Here is a 20055-nt window from a genome sequence, read left to right as displayed (position 1 = left end):
ACATACAATTATAAAATAAATCAATCAGAATATAAATACTGTACTTACATTTCAGTATATAGAGCAGCATAAACAAGTCATTGTATAAAATTTTAGTTTGTACTGACTTTGCTAGTGCTTTTTACGTAGCCTGTTGAAAAAGTAGGCAAATACCTAGATGAACAGATGTACCCCCAGAAGACCTCTAAGTACCCCTTATTAAGAGCCACAGGTTTAGGTTAACTTATTCTGTTTGTTACACATAGCACATATATATAAGTTATATTATTGAGGGGAGCCTTTAAACAATATATATTTGAAGATATTAGCTATTAATCTTGTAAACACCAGTACATAAAATTCAAAAAATATTCCCCTTCTAAACCCCACCCCCATTTCTAAAAGAATACACACACTCAGTGGCTCTAGTTCAATTTTTAACCTCTTCCTGGAGTTTATTTTAAATAAAAGCAAAACTAGGCTGTTTTCCCTCTACAGGACCTCTGTAGATGTCCTTGCTTCTACCTTCCTCTGCCCCAGACTATTCTGAGTTGGAACTAATAAATCATACCTAGTAGCTGTAAGGATGAGTCAGCAGAAGAGTTCTGCATGTTGATGCAGGGTCCTAGAACCTGACATGTGTTACCTAGATTTCACTAGAAACCAACCAGGGTTACACTTATATTGGTTTTATTAAATGCTGCTATTGGATCAAACAGAAAAGGGATGCAGCTTATTCATGCACGCACACATTCAATGCATTCATACCCTCAGGCACCTACACACTCATACAGGCAGAGAGTTACCAGAGACAGCAGAGGAAGCCAAGAAGCTGAAGCATAGTAGATCTGGTGTGTACGCCTGTGGTCACGGGTCCAGGCCGGTGAGCAGGTCAAGAAGAAGAGAGGCTTGTGAGTGTGCTTTCTTCCTTTTATTGGAACTGGGTGGCTCCTGTCACACACAGTGAGTTTTCCTTCTGTGTCCATCACTGAGAATTCCTAGACCTCATTCTTTTCACGCATACCAGTTTCTTCCTTTTCTTTACAGCACCCCGTGATTGATGCAATCTTCCCTGAGAAGGCAGACACACCTGGTTCCTGTCTCCGGGCTCTTTTCTCCTTGCAGTTCCTCTCCACCCACTCCCCCAAACACTCCCTTGTTCACACTCTCCCTGATCACGTGATGGAATATTGCAAAGCTTGGAGGTTATACAAGTGGTAACTGAAAAGGTTACAAAGCTTGCAAAAGTTAGCATAGCCTTTTAAATTTTGTAACAATGACTAAAAGTTACAAAGTTGCAAAAGGTTACAGAACTTAATGACCATACTAGCAATGACTGAAAAGTTACAAATCTTACAATTGCATTCTACTGGATTGAGCAGAGGCTTTACACAACAACATGTTGTTATTTGCAGTGTTGTTATAGCCGTTGGTCCCGGGATATTAGAAATACAAAATGGGCAAGTTATTGGAGTTGATACAATACAAGATATTACCTCATCCTCCTTGTCTCTCATATAATAAGATAACTATACTGTATTCTTTGACCAAATATGAGAAGGCTTGTTCCACAGTTACAGGTTGATATTGCAGAGTTTTTGTGCTATGATTTTGAGAACAGTGGCACTATTAAAGGAACTAAGAAAAACCAAGAAGCTATATGGTGCTGCTTCATAAAAATAAATAACCATTTCTGTGGTAAGCGAATATAATCAGAACAACACAGGAGACCACAAAGCTACTTTGCAGATTCAGCCATCAACTGTAATTTATAGAGTTACATGTTATGGTGTTGTAACATATTAAAGTATATCATAAGAGTATAACAAGAACTGATTTTAAGCCTATAGATGCTGGTATTGCTGAAAACATGCAAAAGTAAACCAGTAAATAAAAAGTTAAGCAAGACCGAAGGTCTGAGAAAACACTTGCATCCTTCCCTGTGACTGTACAGGAACAGGGGAGCATGTAGGGCATAGGAGGCTCAGGACTGGCCTTGTGAGAAATGTTAGTACAGTCACTACATATGAGCAGGCAATGATAATTTCCATGAAGTGCAACCAAATGTTGTAGGCAAGAGGAAGAATGAGAGGGCCAACACAGCATATTACTGATGGGCAACATTTTCTTTGTCCACAGCTCAAAAACAGCCTGCAAAATCAACATAATTCTTTTCGAGAAAGCAGCGAGGCATGAAGCTAGTAAGATGGGGGAATAGATAAAAAGACAAAGTGATCAAGCCAGGAGCAAAACCAAACCAATGTAAATGTATGTAAAAACATGTAAATCTGCTGTATCCCTGATATCACCGTTTATCAGATAACCAATATTGTCTCATTGTTTCCTTGTATTCCCCTATTTGTTTGTATCCATTTGTAGTCTCTTGGCTGATCTTCGTAAGCTCTTTGGGGCAGAAACTCTTTTTGTTCTGTGTTTGCAGAGCACCTAGCACAATGGGGTTCTAATCCATGACAGGGGCTCCTAGGCTCTACAAGTAGCTATCAGTGCCACTACAAGCAAAAAACAAAAACAAAACAGGGGAAGGGGGGGGATGGTACCTATAGTGACTGATTTCCACTTCCCTCTACTTCTGATCCAGCGATGCCTCAAAATCATCTTCACTCCTGGCATCTGCTCCTTGCAGAGTCCAGCCTCCTGGACTCAAATTATCTAGTAACAGACAGCCAAACCAAATAAAGTGTTTAGTTCTTAGCTACTGTTCCCCCCACCCCACCCTCAGTGCAGTATTTGGTAATGACAGCGGTGGAAGTCATCAGAAAGCAGGGAAGAACATGCTTTACTTTTAATTCTTGACAGGGCTTAATTCTCCATACTACAGTTCCCATGAACAATTCAGATAATCTAATGCAGGGCTGACTCTGTGTCCACATACGCATGCATGTAACAAAATGATACAACATCCTGAAAAATTAAATAAAAACACAATCTTCTTGAAAATGCAGAGCACTTGACAGCCTTTGCTGTCAAGGAAGCAGAGCAGTTGTGCTCAATTGAAAGAGAAACTGATGCAAGTAGTTGTCTTACATTTATTCTTCAACACTCTCTCCGCAAAGAACTTGGATAGCATGATGAGTACAAATCACTCCCTTTTATTGCTGCATAAAACTAGAGCAGGACTTGGATGACAAACAAAGTAGAATTAGAGGTGATGAGCAGAAGGACATGCCTTAAATCATCTATTCTAGACATTTTCTCTTGTGCAGTAGTGTGGTGCACAGATTCAGTGCACTCTTATGGGGTGGGACCTCAAAAATTGTAAGTTGAATGCCCAGAAATTAACAATGAACTCCCTTAATGGTGCTTATTAGAGCCTCTTAGAAAATGGGGAGGGGAGTTCCACTGAGAGTGTCATAGGTTTCACCCCCACTCTGGACTTAAGAGTACAGATATGGGGACCTGCCTGTGAACCCCTAAAGCAAATTACCAGTTTAGATCTGGTTTTGCTGCCACCGCTCTCAAGTTCTAACTCCTTTCCCGGGTAGCCTTGAGAGACTTCTTCACCAATTTCCTGGTGAACACCAATCCAATCCCCTTGGATCTTAACACAAGGGAAAAAATCAGGTTCTTAAAAATAAGACTTAATTAAAGAAAAGAAAGGTCAAAGAAAACCCTCTGGGAGATAGCATACCAGCTGATCTCACAGACAACAGATTCAAAACACAGAGGATGTTCCCCTGGGCAAAAACTTAGTTCCACAAAAGATACCCAATTTGATTATTCGCTAATGCACAAGACAAGTTACAAAGAAAATAAACATAAACCTATTTAATCCCTTCACTAATACTCACTGCTTGATAAGAGGCTGATTTCTGGAGCTTTCCCACTCCAGTCAAAACTGAAAATTAAACTCTAAACAAAGGAAACTTCCCTCCTTCCTTTTGAAGGATTTTATCCCCCCATTGGTTCCTCTGGTCAGGTGTCAGCTAGGCTAGGTGAACTTCTTAACCCTTTACAGGTAAAAGAGGCATTAACCCTTAACTATCTGTTTATGACAGAGTTTTGACTTTTTGTTTAAAAAAAAAAACAAAAAAAACAAAAAAAAAAAACCCAACAACAAAAACCAAACCAAAAAAACCCCCACACACCACACCACCACCAACTGAACATTTTCACATGCAAAGTTTTTGGTTTTCAGCCAAAGTTTTTGTTTAATCAGAAACTCAATACATCAAAACACTTTTAATGGAAATTTTTCAACCAACCCTAGTGTTTATGAATGTGCGTTCATGCATATATACAAGTCACAGGATCATCTGGCATCCTGTTCTTCCCATTTGTTATTAATAAAGTTTATTCAAAAAACTGTGAGCTTCACTGCAGCTTCTTTGGATGATGGCCTAAAGATGCATCAGTAAACGCACCCTTACTCAAGGCGCTATCCAGGTTTGAGGCGTCAAGGGTTTCATGAGACTTCTGGTGTCCATAACACAGAATGCATTCTGAGTTGTCATTAATGAACCAAGTAGCATTAGAATATTTCACAGAGGGAAAATAATTTTAAAAAGTAATTTAAACCTTATTTGTGTGATTAATGTCCCCCACACTCTTTTGGCACATATTTCTGGGCTTCACTCGTCATCTCAGCTTTGCAGTTCACTTTTAAAAACATTTTACTGAGCAACAGCATAGGGCATGGCTACACGTGCAGATGTAGAGCACTTTGAGTTAAACCAGCCTTCATAGAGTGCAGTAGGGAAAGCGCTGCAGTCTGTCCACACTGACAGCTTCAAGCACACTGGCGTGGCCACATTTGCAGCAGCATTGGGAGTGATGCATTATGGGCAGCTATCCAGCATGCAAGTGACTGCAACATGCTTTTAAAATGGAAGGGGTGGGATGGAGTGTAACAGGGAGTGTGTTGTGTATGTGGGGGGAGAGAGTGGGTTTTTGGGGGGCTGAGAGCGTGTCAGCATGCTGTCTTGTAAGTTCAGACAGAAGCAGACCTCCACCTCCCCTGCCCCCCGCCTCTGTCTCTCACACACACATAGCATTCCTCAGTAACAACTTGCATGCCGGCTGTCAGAAATGGAGCTTTGAAAGGGCATTTTCCACATTCCTACAGGAGTTCAAAACAATGACAAGAGCGGCCACTTGACTTAAGGGGATTATGGGACCTTTCTGGAGGCCGATCAGAGCGCAGTAACGCAATACCGCGTTGTAGCCAAGGCGCAGCAAACGTTATTCCTCTCGCCGAGGTGGAGTACCAGCAGCACTGTAGCCGCGGAGTCAGAGCACTCTACATGCCTTGCCAGTGTGGACGGGTAGTGAGCTAGTGCGCCCGGGGCTCCTTTATTGTGCTGTAACTTGGAAGTGTAGCCAAGCCCCTAGATTCACAGATTCTAAGGCCAGAAGGGACTATTGTAATCATCTAGTCAGGCCTACTCTATAGAACTTCCCCAAAATAATTCCTGGAGCATATCTTTTAGAAAAACATCCACTCTTGGTCTAAAAATTGTCAGCGTTGAAGAATCCACGACCTTTGGTAAATTGTTCCAATGGTTAATTACTCTCACTATTAAGAATTAACATCTTATTTCCAGTCTTAATTTTTCTAGCAAAAGGGATATAAAACAAAGTAATCTGCATACTGACAGTACGTTGGTCTTCTCAGTAAAGGACAGAACGCTTGTATTTAACAATTACAATATTTTCATTTAAATGTGGTAGAACACAGTAACCAGGGGCTGCTGCCTACTGCAGTTCCTTGAGCTGTCACTGCAGTCCAGAATCCTGCCTCCCAAGATGGTGAGTCACCTTTGGTCACTGCGCTGCACCCAACATTCTTACACAACAGCTGTTCCTCATGCAGCAATTATTTCACAGTAATAAACAGTAGGCAAATCCTGTCTTCAGAAATGAATGTATGTGCGGCTCCTGAAAATCCTCTGTGATTTAACTACTCTTAATTTCCATTTTTTATTTGTTACTTCTGTATCTATTCCTAGTTCCTGAGAGCACATGGTGATAACTTTAAACATCTCAGGTATTCAGGACACAGTTCCCAATATACTAGCCATTCACAAGTTGAGAATTCCCACTTATGGATTCCAGATAGGGTTACCAGATAGCAACTGTGAAAAAACAGGACAGGAGGTGGGGGGTAATAGGCACCTATATAAGAAAAAGTCCCAAAAACCAGGACTGTCCCTTTAAAAACGGGACATCTGGTCACCCTAATTCCAGATCAGAATCTGCAACTACATACTTTGCCAGTCACATGGTAACATTTTGCAGAGTCATAATTATAAAGAAAGTCACATGATTACTGTTAGTTGAAAAGATTCTCACACAAAGTTAAGGTTGTGTTGAGATCTGCAGTTTAAACAGGACTAAAATCCCTATGCTTATGAAAGGATAAATCTTCACTAACTTTCACAAAGGAATTATTTTAAAATTCTCCCTTTTTGAAATTGTGCCTGAACACCAGCAGTGCTAACCCCCAGCTTCAAAAATCATGAGTCAGACCCAAAAAGTCATGACAGGGTTTTTTTTAAATTAAGTTGTCTTTTTTGGTCTGTCTTTTGATTTTTTAACTCCCCCTGCCCATCCTCACTATGTGTTTATATAGTGATTTTGATCTCCCTTGCAGGAACTCCAACCACCACATTTTCCTCTCCCACTGCCCAGCAATTAATTCTGACCCCACCCAACCCGCACCCTTAAGTTCAGTCTCCCCATCAATTCAACCACCAATCCCCAACAGTTCAACACTCCCACCTCCCCATCAGTTCTGCCCCCTTACCCCACCATCCATTCTACTCCACATCAGTCAAGTCCCTTCAGCCCTCACATCAGTTCTCCCCCTCCCAGCCTCACCTGTGCTCCTCCTGAAGCTCTTCACCCCTCTCCAAGTCTTCAGGAGGCTGCTGGAGGATCCCTGCCCCTTTGAGGCTGGAGAGGGACAAGCTCCAAGAAACTGTGTCTCTTCCTTCCCAGGCCTGGTATTACAGAGAGAGAGCGGGGAGGAGCAGCAGCACCCTTCCATTGCTCACAGGAGGAAAGGAAGGAGCAAAGCCCCCTGAATTGCTTGGCTCATTCTGCTACCTCTTCCCCCTTTCCCGCCTGTGAGAATGGAGTCACTCCTGAGGGGGAAGAGAGCTCTGCTGTTGGCCACTCTTCCCCAGGAGGCAGGGCATTGGGGAAAAACAGCCAATCAGAGGGGTTTTCCCCCAGACAGAGCTGAAATTCACCATAAGACTCGAGTTTCTGGCCTCATGGCTTCAATCTGGGGGGAAAGGTCTTCCAACTCTTGCAATTTTGTTGCAAGTCACAATGTTAACACTGGCATGAGGTTTGGTCTTTCCCCAGCTAAAGAGCCACAAAAATCAAACTCCAAATCTCTCTCACACACTGATATCTCAGAGAGTGGGCATTTTCCCCATTTTGATATTAAACACAAATTATATGCACCTAATTTATCACAATCTATTTGATTGATTTAGATTTAAAGACTTCATAGAGAGTGCACAGAATCCTGAGCTGTGTTCAGTGTGCAAGCATAATGAGATAGTTGCACTACATTGGCTTTCTCAGGCTTTATTCCTTCCTCCCCATGTACCAGTCCTCTCCCATCAAGCACTTTCTGAAAATAGCATTCTCTATATCCATAGACATTACCCTACACATAATCATATTATACTATAATGCCTCCTTGTCACAGGATCCACTCACCACTAGGGGTACTTCCTCCTGGCTACTCTGGGGATCAGTTCTTTCCAGATCCAATGTCCCCTTCCTCTGATCACTGCACACCCAGTCATCTCTCTCACTCTCTGAGATTCAGGGTGTTCGGTCTTTGTGACTTGGCCCTCTGGCCAGGTCATTATGGTCCTCCACTTCCTGGAGGACAAATTATTTCCTTACAAACAGTCTCAGGCAGTCTTCTCATTCACTGCCCTGATGGTGCCACTTCCCCAGCGGCTGGTAGGAGAACTTGAGCTCACCCTCTACTCCAAGTTCCAGATCAGGACACTCTAATCAGCAGCCAAGATCTGCACCTTCCTAAACTTTGCTGCCTTTTCTCTGAGCCTTTCCCACACCTTCTGGCTCTCCCCCTCTCTGGGTTTGCCAGCCCAAACTCCTTTCTCCTAGTGAGGGACTGTAGACTAAATTTCATAGCCCCAAATACACCTGATTTCCCCCCAGTGAGTGGCTGCAAACTACTTCCTACAGCCTCCTTCTAGTGCCAACTTCCTGGCTTTATACCAACCCTACTTGTTCCTCCTCAGCTGGGCTTTTCTCTCAGCCTAAATATCCCCCAGCTTGCAGCCTAATAGGTTAATTGGCTGCTCTGGCCTACACTGATGCCTTCAGGGCAAGAATGGGGAACACACTCCATCAAAATTGTCCTATTGGATAATTATTTATTGTAATAGAGAGCCCTTGACATAAACATAAAAGCACAATATTGAGAAGTTACACAATCAAAGAAAGCAGCAACAACATTTCTCCTTGCCTATGTCCCCAGCATATCCACAAAAGTCTATTTGAGCTCTGCCAAGAAAAACCAGCAGAACTGCTCAGAATCATCTGCTGCTTCTGTTTTCCAGTGCACAAGAGGCAGCTGCCCCTGCAGTGGAGTTCCATACTCCAAGTCTCTGACCACTTAGGATATGTCTATACTGCAAAAAAAGGTGTGTTCTTAACTCAGTTTCGCTAAGCTGTGTTAGCTAACTCAGGTTAAAATAACAGTGAAAAAGATAGCAACTTGACTCTTCTTAACTCAGGTTAGCAGCTCAAGTTCAAGCCTTTAGGGCAGGCTAGGGTCAAACTCAAGCTGCTAACCTGAGTTAGAAGCTGAGTTGCCATATCTTCACTGCTATTTTAACCTGAGTTAGCTACAGGTTAGCTAACCCAACTTAAGAACACTTTTTTTTTTTTTGTAGTTCAGACATCCCCTTAGGGTGCAACTCTCTCTCTTTCCTAGTCCTTTTCCATTCTGTCCAAGCCCAAATAACATGGGCACATGGAGGGGCTCTGGAGAGGGAGAGTATTGAAGCACAAGTTGTCAGATAGTCAGAGCTTGGATGTCTGCTACAGAAGCAGCTGCTTCATCTGATGAAATTCCTGTGGTGCAACCATGGGGAGTCACAAAATCCCAGTTCCTCAATAGGCACAATTACTTGCTGAATTACTTTATACATGGTTCTCATTTACAGTAAATGATCTGAAGAGTTTTATCCATGTAAAACTTTGAACATTTTAAATATTCTTGATATAAAATTTTAAGCACTTTATGTTTTCAGTATGGGTACCCCCTTTGCCCCCATTCCCTCCACTGTCCACCTCCTTGATATAACTTCATATTCCCACAGCTCCTTTGTACTTGCTAAAGACTGGAAGAAGGAAACCTGCTTGAATGGGCCTCATAATATCTCAGCTCACATGGCTTTAATCATCATCGCTATCCTGATTACAAGCAAATCGCTCTTTCCCCATTAAAAGTCTCTTTCCATCCAATCCAATACTTCAGTCTGTCTCTCTGATGTATCTTCTTGAATGTCTTGTTGTCATCTTAAACTGAACATGGCCAAAATTCAACTCCTTATCTTCACTCCCAAACCTTCCCCCCATCTCTTTCATCTTAAAATCACCATTGTGAAAGTAGAATGAATTATATTGTAAAAATAGAATGGATTAAAGAAATGCTGTATGTACCTTTAAGCAGAAATAAGGAATGCTGAAATACAGGTGTCAGGAAAAGGAACATTAAGACATAAACAATGAGTCCACTTAAGCTAATGGTGAAACATCAGCTGGAGATCTGTAAAAGTTAGTAAGAAAATTGAATATGTATGTCTAGCCTCGGGTAAACTTGTCAGTTCTGCTTTCTTTGTTCTCTTGTTAAGTTCGCACCCTTTTTATCTGTATAAAATAAGGTAGTGTGGGTCGTGGAGGGTGCTCACATTATCTGAGTGTTATTAGCAGAGCTCTGTGCTAATAAAACAGAGTGGTCTGACAAACTGTGAGTCCTGAGTCTAACTTTGACACCATCTTACCCAGCACTCAGATCTGGAATCTCAGGGTTATTTCTGACTCAGCCTCTCCCTTGCCCCAAATGTCCAGACCATATTCAAATCCTGATCAGCATCTTCTCAAAATCTCCAGAATGTTTCCTTTTCTTTCCACCCTCACAGCCAAATCTTATGTTCAGGCCATCATTATATCCTGTCTTCACTACAACAGCACCCTCCTTTCTGATCTCCTAAATCCACACATTGACCCCCATCTGTCTATACAAAATGCAGCTACTAATGTCATGATCCTTACCTCTTGATTTGTTCATGTAACTCTCCTCTTTGAATCCTTCCACTGGATATCCATCCACTATATCTTCAGATTTAAGCTTCCTGACCCAGATGCACAAAGGCACAGTACTTAGGTGTCTAAACCCCAGATTTAGGAGCCTAAGCCCCAGTTTTAGCCTCCACTGTGATCCACAAAATTTCCGCTTGGCTCATGCCAAATCCTGTTGATGTTTTAATGACAGGTTTCAGAGTAGCAGCCGTGTTAGTCTGTATCCTCAAAAAGAACAGGAGTACTTGTGGAACCTTAGAGACTAACAAATTTATTAGAGCATAATAAATGCTTATGCTCTAATCAATTTGTTAGTCTCTAAGGTGCCACAAGTACTTCTGTTCTTTTTGATGTTTTAACTCACTTAGCACCTAATTTTCCACTGTAGAAGTTCCGTGTGTGCCTAAATTTCTGCCTCTGGGTGTGCATACAGCTGCCTCACTCTAGGCACCTGGATACCTATCTCCCACCAAGGCCCCAGTGTGATCCACAGGAAGATAGGCAGAGGAGCGCCTGTCTTTTCTGCAGGGCCTCATCCCATTAGTGTGCACTTTTATACACACTGGATGATTTGACCCTGGATGAGTAAATAATCATCAAAGAAAACAGGATTTTATAGTTTTATAGCTAATCTCACGATGTTATTGCACTCCAACCACTAGTACAGAGCAGTCATATCACAGTGTACAGTAAGTGAACAAGAACACTCCAAGGTTGCATGAGTTTGGCAACTGAAATGACCCCAGTACAATTAAACAAGGAGAGAGGACAGTTGCTGGGTAACGCTAAATCCAGATTGCCAAAGTAGAAAAAATTATTTGTTGCTTTCCTGGAAAATCCTTAAATAGAGCAAGAACTAAGATACATTCAGTCAGATTAAACAATCAACAAACAAACACCACCACCAAACAGTAAAACACCTGCCACATTTCATTTACCAGAAAGGAGAATTATCCACATTCTAAGTGTTGCTGTAGCCTATCTGGTTGCTATGCCGAAGTTAACATTCAAAATGTAGAGACCTAAGTAACTAGAAGTAATAACCTTAACAATGTACACTGAATCAAGTGATCCTAGGAGTTTTATACATTTATGAATTCATTGCATTACATGAACACTGTTACAGGGCCTCATGGAAAGCAGGATTTCTATCTGAGCTGTCATCAGTTACTGCCAGTATACTTCTTTTATCCATTGTAGCCGCTGTAGGTCCAGATGTCACACATATCATTTCATCTTATGATGGCAAAGTGCCATTGTCAGCACTAAATTGCTTTTACTTTGGTGTGGTGAGTACCACTTTAATTTATAAAGTTAGCTTTTTTATGTAAATAGAGGCAAGATTGTCTAATTTCTATACATCCTCCACATCTATTTTCCCCCAAAGATGACTGTCAAAAGATCCAGATGATACAGCAAATTTTTCCACCAGTCACAGCTCCAATTTAGACATTGATTTCCCGTTCTAATTCATATAAAGAATAAGAAATTCCAACCTAGCTAATAAGAGAGGTAAGGTGGGTGAGGTAAATATCTTTTATTGGACAACTTCTGTGGGTGAGAGAGACAAGCTTTCAAGCATACATAGAGCTCTTCTTCAGGTCTGGGAAACATATTCAGGCCTGGTCTACACTAAAAAATTAAGTTGGCTTAATTACATCACTCAGGGTACATCTACACTACAGGGGGGAGTCGATTTAAGATACGCAAATTCAGCTACGTGAATAGCGTAGCTGAATTCGACGTATCGCAGCCGACTTACCCCGTTGTGAGGACGGCGGCAAAATCGACTTCTGCGGCTTTCTGTCGGCGGCGCTTACTACCACCTCCGCTGGTGGAGTAAGAGCGCCGATTCGGGGATCGATTGTCGCGTCCCGATCCCCGAGAGGTCGATTTCTACCCGCCGATTCAGGCGGGTAGTATAGACCTAGCCTCAGGGATGTGAAAAATTCACACCCCTGAATGGCGCAGTTAAGCCAACCAAACCTAAATCCTGTTGCAGACAATGCAAGGCCTCTCAGGGGGGTGGATTATCTATATTGATGGGAGAACCCCTCCCATCAGTGCAGGTAGTATCTACACTGAAGCGCTACAGCAACGCAGCTTCAGCAGTGCAGCTGTGCCGCTGTCGCATTTCAAGCCCTCAGAGTGTTGCAACTAAATACAAGGTTGAATGGATAGTTTAGAATAAGTAGTTAACACATATGTTAAGGGACCATTCAAGGTGAAGTGGTCCATTAATACTCCTTTAGTCACAGGGGAGAAAGAAGGAAGGGAGAAAAAAATGACAGCTTGGGGGGTGGTTGTTAGTGGTTTATTGATTGTTGTAATAAGCCATAAATCCAATGTCTCTATTCAGTCCAGGATTTGTAGTGCCTAACAAAGTTATTAATTTAAGTTCCTAGACTCATCTTGGGCTGTAGTCCACAAAAGCTTATGCTCTAATAAATTTGTTAGTCTCTAAGGTGCCACAAGTACTCCTGTTCTTTTTGCGGATACAGTCTAACACGGCTGCTACTCTGAACCCTTTTTAAAGTGTTGTGCAGATTTCCTTTGAAATAAGGACTAAGAGGCATAGCGGGTGCTTAGCACACACAGGCAGCCAAGCTCCCCTCCTTCCCTCCCTCCCACTCACTCCACTCCACTCCCGCCCGCGGCTCCTGCGGATCAACTCCTCTCCCTCCCTCCCAGCACCTCCTGCACACTGCAGAACAACTGTTCCGTGGTGGTGTGCAGGAGGTGCTGGGAGGGAGAGGGAGGAGTGGGGATGGGGTGCGCTCAGGGGAGGGGGCAGAAAGAGGCAGGGAAGAGGCAGGGCGGGGGTGGAGTGGGGGTGGGAATGGGGCCTTGAGGGAAGGGGTGTAGTGGGGCAGGGCCTGGGGCTGAGCAGGGGTTGAACACCCCTGGGGAAAATTAGAAGCCAGCACCTGTGCTAAGAGGTCAGATACAGAGTGATCATTTTGTGAAAACTGTTCACCCTCAGGTAATGTGTTTTTGTCTTTTATTATTTTTCTGTACGTTCATTTAGTGCATTGGATGAGGTATACCACATGTTGTGATAGGCATGTGTAGGACCAATGGATCTCGAAAGGAATGTGGGGGGGGGGGGCGGGTGTTGATAATCATAGTAGTGGAAATACGACTACAGGTTTTGCATCTGTTGTTCTGTCAGGGTCTGGTGCTGCTTTGAGTTGGTGTGTCCTGGTGTGTGGGGAGCTTGCTTCTGATGCTGATCAATACTGTCTCATTGTTTTCTTTGTAATCCCCCTCTGTCAGTCTGTACCCATCTGTTGTCTCTTGTCTTCTACTAAGGGCTGTGCCTCTTTAGCACTTCGGTATAGATACTCCCTATGCGGATGGGAGTGATCCTCCCGTCAGCATAGGTAATCCACCTCCCCAAGAGGAGGTATTCTTCTGTTGATCTAGTGCTGTCTACACTACGCAGTCTTAACTATATCGCACAGGGGTGTGGATTTTTCACACCACTGAGAGATCAATGTAGCTGGATTGACCTAAATTTTTAGTGTAGCCCAGGCTTAGGCCGTGTCTGCACTACCACTTCTGTCAGCAAAACTTATGTCGTTCAGGGGTGTGAAAAAACACACTCCTGAGTGACATACATTTTGCTGGCATAAATGGTAGTGTGCACAGCGCTATGTCAGCAAGAAAGCTTCTCCCACCGACATAGCTACTGCCACTTGCTGAAGTGGTTTTATTATGTCGACAGGAGAGTTCTCTTCCATCCGCATAGAGTAGCTAAACGAGCGATCTTACAGCAGCACAGCTGCATCAATACAGCTGTGCCATTGTAAACTCGCTAGTGTAGACGTGGCCTAAGATTGTAAATCCTTTGTGTCTCAGACTGCCTTTTTGTTCTGTGTTAAAGGCAGCATATAGGGTAAAAAGTACATTAGACTTTTAAAATTTTCTTCAACTTAAATAATCTCAGGTGTTAATGACAAGAGACAAGAAATGTTAAGAAAAAAATTAATTTTAAAGACCCTTTAACATTGGCTATCGGCCTTAATGAAATGTTTCATAATATACATTATCATAGTGATAGTGAAATCTAACTTTATAAAAACATGTATCATTCACTTATACAATTGTGAAGGCACCTCCCAGTATATCTGTGTCTACAATAGAGAACTGAACTGTTTCCAATTAAGCCTGTTAAAATGTACCAGTTTAAGCACAAATAGTTCATTGCGTCAACATTAGCCATACTGAATAAGTTACAAGTTTAGTAACCCTTGCAGTTTTGCCATGCTTCCACATAAATGCTGTTTTATACCACTTTCAATCCTCTCTGGGCACCTATCCCATAATTCATGTTACAGCTCCCAGAAGCAATGGTATGTAGGGGATTCCAAAAGGCCTGGTGCCCAAGACAACTGTGGGAATAGAGGACACACTCCCACAATCCCATAGAAAAATTCATTTATTGCCTGTGCCACTTTCTGACCATGGAGGTCAGGAGGAATGCTCAGCAAGAAAGTTTTCTGTTGGATAAGGGTAAAATATATGCTGGAATTTTTGAGAAGCCAGTACAAGGAGTCTGAGGTAGTATTATTAGAGAGCCAGGGACTGAGACCAGGAGCTCACCAAGCAGGTAAGCAAACATAGCTACCAAGAAAGCAGATGACTCCACTGTACTTGTGGAGAAGTTTTACTGGGTGAAGTAGCACTGCTGGGTCTGTATCTAGGTGACAGATTGTTGGTGACATTTTGTCCTCAAGACCTATGATGATAAGCAATGGCTGCAGAAATTCTAGATTTGGAAGTAAATTTTCCTGGAACTCATGTTGAGCCTAACCTAAAACTGCAACTACAAACCAACAGAATGAGAGTCCTGCTTCCCATAGAAAAGATGGTGGTGATAGCCCTGTGAAAGATGGCTACCCCCAGTTGCTAATGGCCATATGGAAAGCAGTTTCCTTAAGGAAATCCGAGGTGGCCACTGTTGTGGTGGAGGTTTGCAGGGCATTGTGCTGCAGGACAGATTATCTGATCTACTAAGACCACTTTGCTCTGGAAATTACACAAGTGGTGGAAGTTAGCGTAGGCCCCTGCTAACTTCTGCCAGGGCTTAGTGACTGGAGGTCAGGGAACTGAAATCTGTGCCGTCTAGCCATGAGTGACCACTAGTAGAGAGTCAACACCAAGATATTTCAGGGGGGTTGTGATCAAGGTGGCAATGTGCAGAGGGCAATCAGTTCTTAGAACAATAAGTTTCTCTAGTATAGCAAGGCTTTATATACACTTTAACAGCTGCATATAAAGCTGATTTGTAATATATATTTCATGCATCTACATGTCTTTCCTGTCTGGGGCACCCTGCCTGCAAATTATATTTGACTGCTGGTTACTTTGGGCAGCTGCACTGCCCTAACATTCTGGAAATGCTCCCCTTCTTCAGAGAGGGCTGTGTTTTACAAATAGACTTTGGAAGCTTTTGACATGAGACAAGTCTGGCAGTTTTACTGGGAACTTGACCAGCAGCAAATAGAATGCTTTCTATATCTTGGCATAAACAAACACTGCCCTGAGATGCTCCTATTTAAAATGAACCCAGGAAGATGGGGCAGAGAGAACATTTCCTTGAATCTCCTCCTACAGTGCAGTATTTGGTACTAACTCTGGCACATCTATAAATTTGTCTCAAATGATGGATCTAGCCTTCATAGACAGAATCCTGTGTGTCACTCTATACCTCAGAGGAACACCCTACACCCCCATGTTATCTTTATAAAATGATTGTGTGATAGCCAATGCAAAGTTTGTCATGTTGGGTGTCTTCAGAAGGCTCATGATGTACTGAGCATGGTTGTTATAGTGATGTTATAGGTTATAATTTCATGCATGTAGTTATGAGGCTGAAAATTTATCCTCATGGCTTAAAATAAGCCCAGGCAAAAACTCTCCAAGAGCAAAAAGGCAGTTCACACCTCCTCAGGGCAGGTATGGGACAAACCGAGCCCAGCCTCACAGGAACAAAGGACGCTGGCCTAGGCAGCAACAAAAGAATCTGTTAGACTCTCAAGAGACTCACACCCCCTTCCTTTGGTCAGTTTGGAACTGCGATGAGGTAATGCTCACCTGACTCTGAAGGGGGAGGGAGGGCAAAGCCAAAAGGGAAGAAAGGACATGATAAAAGGGAGACATTTGCCATGCTCTCTCTCTCTTCCACCTACATCTACAGACACCACACCAAGTGACTGAAGCACTGATGAAAGGGGAGAGCCTGGCTGAAGAGCAACCAGCCAGGCTGTGGTGAGAAGCATCTAAGTTTGTAGGGCCATTGAAAGCGTTTAGATCAGCTTAGAATGAGTTTTGCTTTTATTTCATTTGAGCCTGACCTGTTATGCTTTGACTTATAATCACTTAAAATCTATCTTTATAGTTAATAAATCTGTTTGTTTTTTCTACCTGAAGCAGTGCATTTGGTTTGAAGCGTGTGAGAGACTCCCCTGGGGATAACAAGCCTAGTACATATCAATTTCTTTGTTAAATTGACAAAGTCATATAAGCTTGCAGCATCCAGCGAGCATAACTGGACACGCAAGACGGAGGTTCCTAGGGTTGTGTCTGGGACTGGGGATATTGGCTAGTGTCATTCGCTTGCAAGTAGCTGGGAGCAGCTTACATGCCATAGGCTGTGCGCGAACAGGCCAGGAGCAGGGGCGGCTCCAGGCACCAGCGCACCAAGCGGGTGCCTGGGGCGGCAAGCCGTGGGGGGGCGGCCTGAAGGAGGCAGTCAGGCTGCCTTCGGCGGCATGCCTGGGGGAGGTCCGCCGGTCCCGCAGCTTCGGCGGCAGGTACGCCGAAGGCGCGGGACCAGTGGACCTCCCGCAGGCATGCCGCCGAATCTGCGTTACCAGCGGACCTTCCGCAGGCATGCCGCTGAAGACTGCCGTGCTTGGGGTGGCAAAATACATAGAGCCGCCCCTGCCCAGGAGTGGGGGTTCTCACAGCAGAGCAGGGTAAGGCTGGCTCCCAGAGTCAAGGATTGGAATGACCTAGCAGATCACCGGTCCAGATAACACCAGAGGGGGAACATCACACCCTGCCGCCGAGACTGTCCCTTTTTTTCTGGATAAAACTTTCTTTTAAAAGGATTTTTCTCCTTTTCCCCTCATTCTTCTTGTAGAATGACTCATGGTTATGTAGAAAGGGGGAAACTCCCTCTTTTCTTAGAGCAGGTCCACATTTACAATGGTGCATCGGCAGCTGCTGCACTGCTTAAGTGAAGATTCTCCTGTCAGCACAGGAGTATATCTCCCATCAGCACTGTTAGCTACTGCCTCTCGGGGAGGTGGTTTGTGTCAGTGGGAGAAGCTCTGCCGTTGACATAGCACTGTTTATGTGTGGGGGAGGCAAGGTTGGTATAACTATGTAGTTCAGGGGTGTGGATTTATCACACCTCTGAACGACATAGTTTTATCGATATAGGTCTGTAATGTAGACTTGGCCTTAGTTTTCTGAGACCAGGGGTTTCTTTTCCATTTCAGTGTCTTTCCATTAACTTTAATGGACCTTCATTTATTTTTTCCTGGATTGTATAATTCTAGGTGCTTGGAGCTAGTCTCATTTGATTGCACACACCCATGCCTGGCTCATTTGGCCATCTTCCTGTTGTAAGGTGGAGCTTGACTATTGCAGGACAAATGATAAGCGCCGTTTTATATCTACACAAATACACACATTCAAAACCACTGGGTATATAAAGGTCACAATGACCATCAAGTTCAGAACATTACAAGCATTCATACAAGACCTTACTTTACATATTTTTATCCACAATAACATTGTATACAACCAGTTGATCAATTACTTATTCTTTGGGGGTTCAATAGGTGACCAGACAGCAAGTGTTAAAAATCAGGACAGTGGAGTGTGTGGGGGTAATAGGATCCTTAAGACAAAGCCCTGAATATTGGAACATCTGGTGACTTTAGGGTCCAGACCTCCCTCCCCCTCCACCCCTGTTCTCCCCTTGGATTGTCTGGACCCTGATTGTCACAGACGTTGCTCCATTTGACTTTTGATTCTAATGTGTTTCACTTCCTGATTCTCATGCTCTAGCACATTGGTGGTAGTTGAATTCACAACACTGCATGAGAATGGTTAAATACCTTCTCCACCACACTAAAAAGTCTTAACTTTTTTTTAATAAAAAAGCCATGAAAACATTTCTATTCACATTAGCTTTGGTAAATTATGGGGCTTGTAGGTGAGATGAGGCACTCCACAGTATCACACATGGAAAGATGCACACACCTGAGCTGAAGGAAGTACATTTTTATTTAATGAGCACAGTTTGAAATGAGAACTTAAGTAAAACACTTTAGAACAGATTATGATGAGATTCTGGTGTATCAGTACAGCAGAACTCCAATATAACTGGGACTGGAGCCAGATTGGATAATCAGAAATTCAGATAACAGACAAAGAGCTTTCTTTACTTATCTTTCAGGATTAAGGAAGTGTGAGGTTGCAGCTCCAGTCTAGAGGTCAGAGGAGAGATCACCCACTTCTGGACCTGGAGTCAGGCTCAGTTAAGGTTGCTTCCCCCACTCTTCCCATTGGGAGTCATTTAATCTTGCAATCCTGCTCTTCAGCATTAAAGCCCTTGCTTGTTAAGTAAACACTACCATGTTTCCTGAATGGCTGCAGTGTTTCCTTTTTGCAGGAGCAGCACCTCTTGAATGTACATAATTAGAAAGCCAGGGCTTCTCTTCCAATCAGGTCTCTCAGAGTCAGCACCACTGGCTTTGGGTCGTTAATTTCAGGCTAACAGATGTGCTAGTTGTTTGGTTAATGGAGAGAGCCGGATAATGGAGGCTCAAATAAATGGGATTCTACTGTATATGATGTGTAGAGATCACCATAGTGAGGAAGTCTAATGATACTGGGGTTGAGAGCAGAATAAAATGAGTCACTAGACATATCGGTCTGATCCAAAGCTTGTTGAAGTCAATGAGTGTCTTAACATGCATTTTAAAAGGCTTTAAATTAGAGGTCTGCTCGAGCCTAATTTTGAAGCCTGGACCTAGATCTAAACTGGACCCAAGCTCATCCAACCAAGTCATTTTCGACCTAACCCTTCACCCTGAACCTGAGTCAGTGCCGCCACCGCCACCACCACCCCCCTGCCTGTTGGTTTAGCGCAGCAATGGGTGTGTGCATTAGCTACTGCTGGGGGTGCTGGAACAATTTTTATAGGTGGGGGGACTGAGAGCCATTGAACCAAATTGTAAGCCCTGTATTATAATGGAAATCACTTCAAGGCAGGTGATGTGGAAGCATCCCCCACACCTCTAGTTCCAGCACCTATGGCTTCTGAAAGTCCTGTCTGCTGGCCATTGCCCTCAGCTGTGCTTTGTGTGCTGCAGAGTGAGAGGTGCTGTGACTCACTGACACATTTAATTCTGCAGCACACACAGGCAGAAGTAGGAGAGCCGACTCAAGCCCAAGAGGGTTGGGTGGTTTTCCGACCCAAACCTGACACTTGTAGTTGAGCCCCATTGGGTTTGGATTGGGTTGCAGGTTTCTGCTTTGAATCAGGGCCATATAGCTTGATTTTAAGAGATGTCAACCATCTGCAGCTCTCATTAAAATACACTGGGTGCCCATCTCAAAATCAGGCCTATATTGCCTAGAGTTCTGCCAAAGTGGGAATGGAAGATCCCGCTGCTGTAGGGGTGTCTGATGTTGCACTGGGGTTCCCATACTGGTTGGTGCTGAATATGTCCTTTA

General features: G+C 43.4%; 1 long non-coding RNA gene across 1 annotated transcript; it reads right to left on the bottom strand.

Annotated features, from left to right (window-relative positions):
- Positions 1 to 376: 376 nt before the first annotated feature.
- LOC135972946 (uncharacterized) lies at positions 377 to 8198 on the bottom strand. The gene is made up of 3 exons (XR_010589558.1): positions 7672 to 8198; positions 2538 to 2649; positions 377 to 1051 (listed from the first exon to the last, which is right to left on the bottom strand). It is a non-coding gene; the product is annotated as an uncharacterized LOC135972946 (long non-coding RNA).
- Positions 8199 to 20055: the final 11857 nt, after the last annotated feature.

The sequence above is a fragment of the Chrysemys picta genome, chromosome 7 (assembly GCF_011386835.1).
Source record: "Chrysemys picta bellii isolate R12L10 chromosome 7, ASM1138683v2, whole genome shotgun sequence".
Taxonomy (NCBI): domain Eukaryota; kingdom Metazoa; phylum Chordata; order Testudines; family Emydidae; genus Chrysemys; species Chrysemys picta.
Note: the sequence above shows the minus strand (reverse complement) of the source record. Positions and strands in the feature narration are given on the sequence as shown.